The sequence below is a fragment of the Amblyomma maculatum genome, chromosome 11 (assembly GCF_055883805.1).
Source record: "Amblyomma maculatum isolate TAMU_Amacu chromosome 11, ASM5588380v1, whole genome shotgun sequence".
Classification (NCBI taxonomy): domain Eukaryota; kingdom Metazoa; phylum Arthropoda; class Arachnida; order Ixodida; family Ixodidae; genus Amblyomma; species Amblyomma maculatum.
The window spans coordinates 37,013,850-37,024,053 of record NC_139354.1 but is presented as its reverse complement, the minus strand read 5'-3'; the positions used below and the strand labels follow the sequence as shown (position 1 = coordinate 37,024,053).

Genomic DNA, 10,204 nt, shown 5'->3' with positions numbered 1-10,204 from the left:
GGCCATATCCTGAGACAGGTAACGCAGAAAACGTGTCAGTTATTTAATGCCACGAATGGTTAGCGACAGCTTTTTATTAAATACTAAAATACTTCATTCAAAAGCCTAATCATCAAGACCATTCGGCGAAGGTCGCTTTACGTTACGGCTTCCAAAGGAAAAGAAGAATTCGGTTTGTTCTCTCTCTATTAATATCATAGAAAATAAATAAATAAAAACGCGAAATAAATTAAAAGCAGCAGAATTTTAGTATTATGCATACCGAACGAAAACACATAAGAACAGTGTACCAGAAGTATTGAAGTTTAAGGCAATGATGCAAGGATATATTAAGTCAAAGGGATTAATGCGATGAAACTCCGAAGATATGTTCCGCTAATTAATCTAAAATGTTTTGAGCTGCCTAAGTATTCAAACATTCACCTCGGAAGGATATCTTGGGATTGTTAAAGGGCCACTGTCCAGGGAAGGCCCTTTTAAGAAAAGGAGCCCAGTGTTTCGATCAGGTACCGGAGATAGTCTGTGCAAAATTCTACAGCGACACGCGCGCCGCAAAGCATCGAAAATACAATTCAAAGCTCCCTCATGCTCTCCTTTGAGATGCCAGCTTCACCGCTTCCTGCGCTGGCCCGACGGGCCCCGATAATGACGTACGTACCGGAAACGACGTCCATTGGTCCGTCTCGCTGACTGACGGGAGAAGGATGGGTGTCTACCGCTCGCAGCGCGCTTTTCCCTCGCCACGACCAGACTGAATCCAGCGGCGCGCGCTCCCTCGACAGTTTTTTTTTTCGCGCTCGCGGAGAGCCACGCCCCACCTCCCGTCAAACGCGGAGGAGGAAGGGGAATTTGTATTGCGGAGGCTAGACGACCTCGGGCAGGAGAGTGAAAAACCTTTGCGAGGGAACGGAAGGAGAGAGGCAGGATAGAATCGGGTGATTGCGGTGGCTGTAACTGCGTTATTAGTTACTCTTTTAAAAAAACATTTTGCGGCCTTGCGTTCCAGGGGCGAAGTCTCACAGTCACCGGGGAAGAAAATATTTTCGACCGGAGGGTGGACAGTGGGCCTTTAAGCGGGGATCCAGGCACTGGTAGCGGGCACTGGTAGCGTGCAGGACCGGAGCGGGGGTGGCCCAGCTTGCAGTCAGTTGGTACTCAAAATCACTTCCTCTTCCTCTTTCTCGGCGATATGTCCACCTAATCTGAACTTCTTCTTTACAATCTGGCCCCCGCAGAAAAGAAGAGCCATCCTGGCGACTCAAGGAGACGAAAGGAATGCGGGATCGTAGTAAGGCTTCAAACGGTCGACGTGAACAATCTCACGCCCACGGCGGCGAAGGTCGGTGGATGCGGCTAGCGGTTCAACTAGGCAATTCACGGGAGAAGTCTGTTGGAGCACTAGATAGGGTCCGTGGTATTTGGAAATAAACTTGCCGGTCAGAACGGGGGGTGTCGATGGGACCCAGAGCCACACGTGAGCACCGGGAGAAAATTGGTGGACAGAGTGGCTGCTGTCGCTGTGCGCTTGTTTCTGGGCTTGCTCGTCCGAAGTGAGTGAGCGAGCCAGTTTGCGACATTCTTCAGCGTGCCTGGCAGCTGCTGAAAGCGATGTATACTCTGAGATATCAGGACGGTAGGGAAGCATGGTGTCGAGTGGAGACGAAGGTTCACGCCCGTACAGCAGAAAAAATGGCGAGAATCCGGTAGTTGCTTGAACGGCGGTGTTGTAGGCGTAGGTTATAAATGGGAAAATCTTGTCCCAATCGGAGTGATCGGAGGCGATGTACTTGGACAACATGTCACCTAGTGTGCGATTGAAGCGCTCTGTCAGTCCGTTGGTTTGAGGGTGGTACGCGCTGGCTGTCCGATGGATGGTTTGCCATTCGCGTAGGAGCGGTTCGACAACCTCGGATAGGAAAGATTTGCCTCGATCACTTAGAAGTTCACGGGGGGCCCCGTGCCGCAGAATGAAATTATGAAGAAGAAAGGAGGCGATAGTGGGTCCGGTGGCATCCTGAAGTGCTGCTGTCTCCGCATAGCGAGTGAGGTGATCGACGGCTACAATTATCCAACGATTTCCTGCAGGTGTGTACGGAGGTCCATACAAATCGATGCCAACACGATCGAATGGTCGGTATGGGCACGGAAGGGGCTGCAGTGGAGCCGGCTGATGGAGAGGAGGCGGCTTGCGACGTTGGCAATTGATGCACGAACGCACATACTTACTGACGAAGGTATACATACCGCGCCAGTAAAAGCGCTGTCGCAACCGTTCGTAAGTCTTAAATACACCCACATGGCCACACTGCGTATCGTTATGGTAAGAGGCGCAGATATCACTTCGGAGGTGGCGAGGTACGACGAGCAGCCACTTAAGGCCATCTGGCATATAGTTGCGTCGATAGAGAAGACGGTCACGAAGGGCGAAATGCTGCGCTTGACGACGAAGGGCGCGAGGAGCCGGTGAAAGTGACGAGTTCGTTAGAAGATCGATTAATGATGTAAGCCACGGATCCTTGCGCTGTTCTGATGGCATGTCATCGATGGACAAGGAAGCCAAGGCGGAGCTGGAGGCAGGGGAGAACGGAGCGTCAGGCGACACTGGCGAGCGAGATAAAGCGTCTGCGTCGGAATGCTTACGCCCTGTACGATAGATGACTCGGATATCATACTCTTGTAGTCTAAGCGACCAGCGGGCAAGACGGCCGGCGGGGTCTTTTAGTGAAGACAACCAACATAAAGCGTGGTGGTCCGTAACAACATCAAATGCGCGCCCATACAAGTATGGCCGAAATTTCTGAAGCGCCCAAACAATTGCCAAGCATTCCTTTTCTGTCACCGAGTAGTTGGTCTCGGCCTTGGTCAGCTTTCGACTTGCGTACGCCACAACGTATTCATCAACACCGGGTTTTCGTTGGGCAAGAACAGCGCCAAGGCCGGCGTCGCTGGCATCGGTGTGCACTTCGGTAGGAGCAGCCGGATCAAAATGGCACAATACGGGGGGAGAGGTAAGTATCGTGCGCAATTTTGTGAAAGCAGTGTCGCAAGCCGGCGACCAGGCAGAAAGATCTTTGTGGGCGCTGAGAAGTCGCGTCAGAGGAGCAATGATGGTCGCAAAGTTCTGAACGAAACGCCTAAAATAGGAGCATAAGCCTATGAAGCTGCGCAGTTGCTTGATAGATGTTGGCTTCGTCAACTCAGCGACAGCGCGGAGTTTAGATGGATCAGGAAGGATGCCATCCTTGGACACTGAATGCCCTAAAATAGTAAGTTGGCGAGCGGCGAAATGGCACTTTTTCAGATTGAGCTGCAGACCAGCGTCGCTAAGACATTGCAAGACAGTTTCAAGACGAGTTAGGTGGGTCGCGAAGTCGGATGAAAATACGACGATGTCATCCAAGTAGCAGAGACATGTGTGCCACTTCAAACCGCGGAGAATATTGTCCATCATGCGTTCAAAGGTGGCGGGCGCGTTACACAGGCCAAAAGGCATGGCGTTGAACTCATAGAGCCCGTCGGGGGTGACAAAAGCCGTCTTGGGGCGATCGCCTTCAGCCATTGGAACTTGCCAGTAGCCAGATCGTAAATCGATTGAAGAGAAAAATTCTGCTCCATGCAAAGTATCCAGCGCGTCGTCTATGCGTGGTAGCGGATAGACGTCCTTTCGTGTGATCGCATTAAGGCGGCAGTAGTTCACACAGAATCGAATAGACCCGTCTTTCTTCTTGACTAAAACGACCGGGGACGCCCAAGGGCTACTGGAGGGCTGAATAACACCTCTACTGAGCATCTCATCGACTTGCTCATCAATAATGCTGCGCTCTGAGGCTGATACACGATAAGGACGTTGGCGTAACGGGGCATGCGTACCAGTATAGATGTGGTGGGCAACAGTAGATGTCCGACCCAAGGATGGCTGCTGGATGTCAAAGGAAGTTCGGAATCGGTTCAGCAAGTCGAAGAGCTTGGCGCGTTGATCTGGAGCGAGAGCACTGTCGATGGCTTTGTCAAAGGCAGCAAGAGGCGATGAAGGAGACGAGGAACGAGGTGGGCTAAGGGCACTTATGCTGTCGGAGAATGTGTCGGCACAGGCGGAAAGAAGCGGTGGGACGGTAACAAAGTTTTCTGATCGAACAGGGTCGGCATGCCCAATGCACTCGCCACATTGCAACGTGAGTGGATAGAACGAATCGTTAGTAATGGCTAGTTCGGTGCGGCCGCTTCGTACACTACGGACGGCGCAGGGTAGGGGAAGACAGCGTCGCGAGACGAAAAGGGAAGATGGGGTGAAGAGCACTGTACAGTCTTGAAGAGAGGGACAGCTTATAGGCACAATAGCGGCAGATAAAGGCGGGATATCAGTAGCATCCGCAACGTGGAATTTGGCTTCCCCAAGAACGTTAACGGCGGTCGGTGCGGTGCTCAGCGGAGAAAGCTCTACCTCGGCACGAGCGCAATTAATTACGGCGCGATTGCGACACAAGAAGTCCCACCCTAAAATTATGTCATGGGAGCAGTCACGGAGAACGATAAAACTGATGACCTAGAGAACGTCCTGAATGGTGACTCGAGCAGTGCAGGTACCGAGCGGTGCGATGTGCTGAGCAGTGGCGGTGCGCAAAGAAATCCCAGAATACGGCAAAACAACTTTTCGTAATAAGCGGCACAGTCTAACGTTAATAACCGACACAGCAGCACCAGTATCTACAAGCGCAAGAGTACAAACATTTTCAATGGTAAGTTCGATTAAATTATTAGGTGACAAAGCAGGACTTTCACTTGTCGACGAAAGCGCAGTTCTTGCCTGCGGAACTGCGTCTAGTGGTTTTCCGGTATTGGCGAGGTGGAGCTACGACGCATCGGTGACGGCGAGCGACGACGCGGAGAGATTGAGCGGCGGTCGTGCGAGAAGTGGTCAAATTGAGACGAGGGCTGAGGTGGCGCACGGGGTGGGGACGGCGGCTGTGCGTAGGCAGCCGGGCTCTGATCGAAAGCGTACGGTGTCGGACGACGGCGGCACAGGCGTGCAACATGGCCAGGGAGACCACATGCAAAGCAAATTGGCCGGTTGTCAGATGTGCGCCAAGGGCGTAGAATAGGTGGCCCACGACGCTGAGTGAAAAATGCTCGCTGAAAATACAAAAGTATTAAATATGCTCAAGTGCAGGAGTTGGCACACTCGCAACTTGGATCGTTTAACTCGACACTCATATGACAATCCTAAAAGAAACTGCGGCCAAAATGGCACATTCTCAACAGCTCTGTCAGGAGCGAACGGAAGAAGCCGCCGTTAAAAATAGGAACTGATGCTCTCCGGAAATGTCGCCCAGTGGCAGTTGAGCGTTTATCAGTGTTTCGTCTCAAAGTCGAAGCCCTTTCAAGTTTCCGGCGTGTCACACTCCCCACCAGGAAGTGTCTGCTGCGTAGGAGTTCCTAGAGAGGCGGAAGTCAGGTGCAATTCATACTTGTGTGCGCAGTTCACGGCAGAAACATGCGCGTTGCTTAGGCTCGATAGTTTGTGTCTGTTTCTGGTTTCCCGTAACATAGCCACCGGGTTTTCTAAGCTCAGTTAGCGAACAGGTACAGTTCAGCGGCGCCAGTGAACTTTGTTTGAATGCAACTAGCTCGAAGTTTTTTAATATCCCTTCCTTTTACCAGGCCAAGGCGAAGGAAGGGATAAGGCTCTTCAAAAAGATTAACTTCTTGAAAGATGACGATTTCTCGCCTTATTAATGCGAAAGCATTATGGCTTCCTGTCGCCGAAAAGTGTCTGCAAAATGCATTGGGGAAATTTGTAGGTGCGAAGACGTCACCCCATATAGATGAATGATTTGGTTTGATGGATTAGTTTAATTGAGCCAGTAGTTAGTTAGTTTAATTGAGTTAGTTAGTTGAGCCAGTAGCAACGCTCAGCTTTTAGTATTTCTCCACTGCAGATTCTACAGTGCTCTCGGAATTTTTTATCCCTTCCATTAAACGATACTTTCCACACTTTCTGATCACTTTCAGCGGTTTATTCGGCTCATTTATGTCGGAACACGTCCACTAGCGGTTTTTTCGGCTCGTTCATGTCGAAACACATCCATTTGCGTTCTTTGGCTCATTCATGTCGAAACACATCTGGTTTTGTGACATGACACACTAATGTCACACCATGACATCTTATCCCGACGTCTTCATAACTATGCCACTTTTCCGACGTCCTCATCAGTCATGTAACCGGAAGTGAAGTATCATGTGATAACTTTGAACGTCACCTTTACTCCGGTTGGCTATTTTGACATCCGATTGACTTAATTTTTTTTTTTTTTTTTTTTTTTTTTTTGTACGCAAACTTGCCATAAGACATATTATATAAACTCATGTAAATGGTTTTCCGTGAGGAACTTAATTGGGTTTAATAATTAACTAATGTCACCGAGCGCGCCCAATATTTTCCCTGATGACATGTTTTCATTCCCTATCGGGTACAGGCATTCCTTTTTTTTTTTTCTATCGGTCCTCTCTTCGACGCAATCCTTCCAACAAAGTTCTGGTGACGTGCTCCTTAAACATCGCCACTTAATGCTTACGCATTAATAGGAGGAGCCATATTGCTCATTTCTGAATCACTTATGACTGTGCGAATTTTTTAACATGACTACTTTATTGCTTATGTAAATTAATGAGAGGAACAATAATGCTAATTTTTGTGAATCACTTATGGCGCCGTGTGACTTTTTTTTTTTTAATTAGACCTCTGTCCAATATCGGTCTACCTTTCATTCAGGTGAACATTTCGAGCCTAAAAGGAACACCATAACTTTGTGGTCATACCGTATGGTGCGCTCAAAGGTCTACTGGACACTCATTTCCACCTACTTGTGGCATGAGTGGAAAGAGGAGGGCAATAACAAATAGAGAAACTACTGATCAAAATGAAGGGACATAACTGATCTTGCTGTCTGCTTTCCCTAAAATGTAACCTCGTTTAGGAAGCCTCGATTATAATGGGGGCAGCAAACGAAATATAACCAGACCCGGCGAGAGCATTGGTTTTCAAAAAATAATCTTGGAAGGCAATTTGCCATTCCCAAAAGCTATTACTGTTCTTTCCACGGGCGTTTTCAGGAAGTCAAATACCAATAAAGTGAGGCTGACTTGAAAGCCATTTAAAAATTAGGTTTTGCCTCGAATCCCGACCTGACAATGTTTTTCCCCTTTTCGTCGCGCAAAGTCTGGAGCAAAAAAAAAAAAAAAAAGAATTCACGTGAAATATGTATTTAAATATGGCAAACTGCAAAATGAAGGATATTAGTTCTAGTTCCATTCTCGAAATTAGGGAAAGAAACGGAGAGAGGACTAAGCCTAACTTTCAGAACAATAAAACAAGTGCCCCATGTGGCATTCGTCTGAACATGTACGCGATATACTGGACTGTAACGTGCGTTTGAAATCCAGATCTGCACTGGCAACCAGCACCTGCAGCTTGGGAACCGAGGTATCACGTGCGGTCTAGAATCAGTGGCCCCGTATATTTACCAGCTAGGAAAGAAATGTATCGCCTGAAGATATTGCACTCTTACCTGACCTTCAAAGTTGATGAGCAATTCACTTCAGAGCTTAAGCTATATAGGATGGGGGGGGGGGGGGGGGGGTAGGCAATACCTTTATTGACTACGGCAATTTCACGCCTTGAAGTTACAAGTACCACATTGAAAATGTAATCTTATATATATATATACATATATATATATATATATATATATAAATATATATATATATATATATATATATATATATATATATATATATATATATATATATATATATATATATATATATATATATATATATATACAAGGAAAGCATTGGGTATTGTACTTTGTCTTTTATTGTTTTAATTTTTACTCCGGTAATCACACAAATTAGTAATGTAATCTGTTTAGGGGAAAGATAATTAAACACAAAGTAGAAGGAAAAACAATGTGCCGATGGTGGGAACAGAATCCACGACCTCCGAATATAGCGTCCAGTGCTCTTCCAACTGAGCTACATCGGCCGCTGTCCCACCTGCTACTTTCTTGGGTATTATTGTTGTCTTGAGTGTGTTCGCCTTTAGACTTTAGAGTGTATATATATATATATATATATATATATATATATATATATATATATATATATATATATATATATATATATATATATATATATATATATATATATATATATATATATATTAATTTCATTCTTCCCGTGCCGTATACAATTATCGGGAACATGTTATTCTTCTTTCAGCTGATGACATCCCAACTTTATTCTGAAACAAAAAAAATAAGGTACCAAATATGCTCAAGTACAGGAGTTGGCACTCTCGCAACTTGGATTGTTTAACTCGACACTCATATGACAATCCTAAACAGACTGCGGCCGAAATGGCGACATTCTCAACAGCTCTGTCAGGAGCGAACAGAAGAAGCCGCCGTTAAAAATGGGAACTGCTGCTCTCCCGAAATGTCGCCCAGTGGCAGTTGAGCGTTTATCGGTGTTTCGTCTCAAAGCCGAAAAGCCCTTTCAAGATTCCGGCGTGTCACACTCCCCACCAGGAAGTGTCTGCTGCATAGGATTTCCCAAACAGGCGGAAGTCAGGTGCAATTCATACTTCTGTGCGCCGTTCACGGAAGAAACATGCGCGTTCTTTAGGCTCGATAGTTTTTGCCTGTTGCTGGTTTCCCGTAACATAGCCACCGGATTTCCTAAGTTAGTTAGCGAACAGGTAGAGTTCAGCGGCGCTAGCGAACTTTGTTTGAACGCAACTAGGTTTTCGGAGCTCAAGGTAATAGGATTTCCGAGAGCAGTGCAGAATCTGCAGTGGTGAAATGCGACAAGCTAAGCGCGGCTGCTGCACACGGTACATTGCGCGCTCCTAGTCGAACAGAACCAGTGTTCCGTGTGAATAAATTAAAGTTCAGCAGCGTTCTATAATTTTGTTTACAGGTGCGGTATCTGTCACTTGCTGAATTTCGTTGACACATCTAGCGGACAACAAAGCAACGCTCAGGCTTCCGCATTTCTTCTTATTAATTTTAATTGGTTAACAGGAAGGAAAAGGCGCAGTATCTGTCACACTTGCTCTGTGGGCACCTGAACCACGCCGTAAGGGAAGGGAGGGAGGCGGGAGTGAAAGTGCATTTATCTAGTTTCAGATTATCTGCAGTGCTCTCAGAATGCTTTTACCTCTCTTACGAACTAATTAAATTTTTATTTCAGTAATTTGCACTCATTACACTCTTCTGGTCACTATTACTCTCCTGTTTCGCTAAATATGTCAGAGCCCCATCCACTTCCGGTTGGCGTGACGTCATACACCTTGGACGTCGACGTTGGTCGTATAGCTATTTCGAGTCTTCCTCATCGTCCTCTATGAACTGCAACCATTCGTTTTTACTAACTGTTTTAAGAACGACACAACTGCTGCGGACACGTTCTCTACACGCGAACTTGCAGACATAGCTTAGTAAGGCTTTCACCTCAACAGTCGAGAATTAACGCTCCTGTGGCAGCTGACACCCCCATCCAGAAACACAAACTTGGAGAAGGTCGGTGATTATTCGCTGTACTAAATCTCAATTCTGTTCGTACACTCAGCTTCCTCTGTTCGCATGATCAGTGTCCCGTTCGATGTTTCCTGCGTAATATGTTCCCTGTATAAAACATACTCTTGGCAGTGCCTCCTGTTAAAGAAATTTATTGCATGAACGGCCATATAATTATCCCGAGACAATGCCACTGGGATGAATTTTCCTCGTCTTTTAATGAGTGTGCTTTCAGCCGCGTTTGCTGGTTCTTTGTTTGAATGCCAACTAGTGTTTGGCGACGCAAGTCTGATCTAAGAGATAGGCGATAAAATTAACGCGGTCCTATATCAGTTGATGCATTTTTGTAATTTAGTTCACTAGCTCCTGTTTTAGTTTTGAACAAACTTTCTTTTTAAAACGCCGCGTTGCAGGGAAATAAACCGATTGGTCATTTTGCTATGCATTATACTCAGTACTACTGCAGCATTGAGCTTGAAAGTGAAAAAGTGTCTAGACGGCGGAAATTCCCTGAATAATTTACACTTCAGCAGAGTTAGTTCTAGCAGCTGTGCAGAAAAAAAAAAACAAAAAATCTATTTCCCCCCCCCCCTTTTTTTTTCAGGAAAATAATTACAAAGGCTGAAAAT

At 46.5% G+C, this 10,204-nt stretch overlaps 1 long non-coding RNA gene across 1 annotated transcript in view; it reads right to left on the bottom strand.

Annotated features, from left to right (window-relative positions):
* Positions 1-8,198: 8,198 nt before the first annotated feature.
* Positions 8,199-10,204, bottom strand: part of LOC146173516 (uncharacterized) — a 31,289-nt gene continuing 29,283 nt past the window's right edge. Inside the window, exon 4 of the long non-coding RNA XR_014702099.1 lies at positions 8,199-8,299. This is a non-coding gene — a long non-coding RNA (uncharacterized LOC146173516). The remainder of the gene's footprint in view (positions 8,300-10,204) is intronic.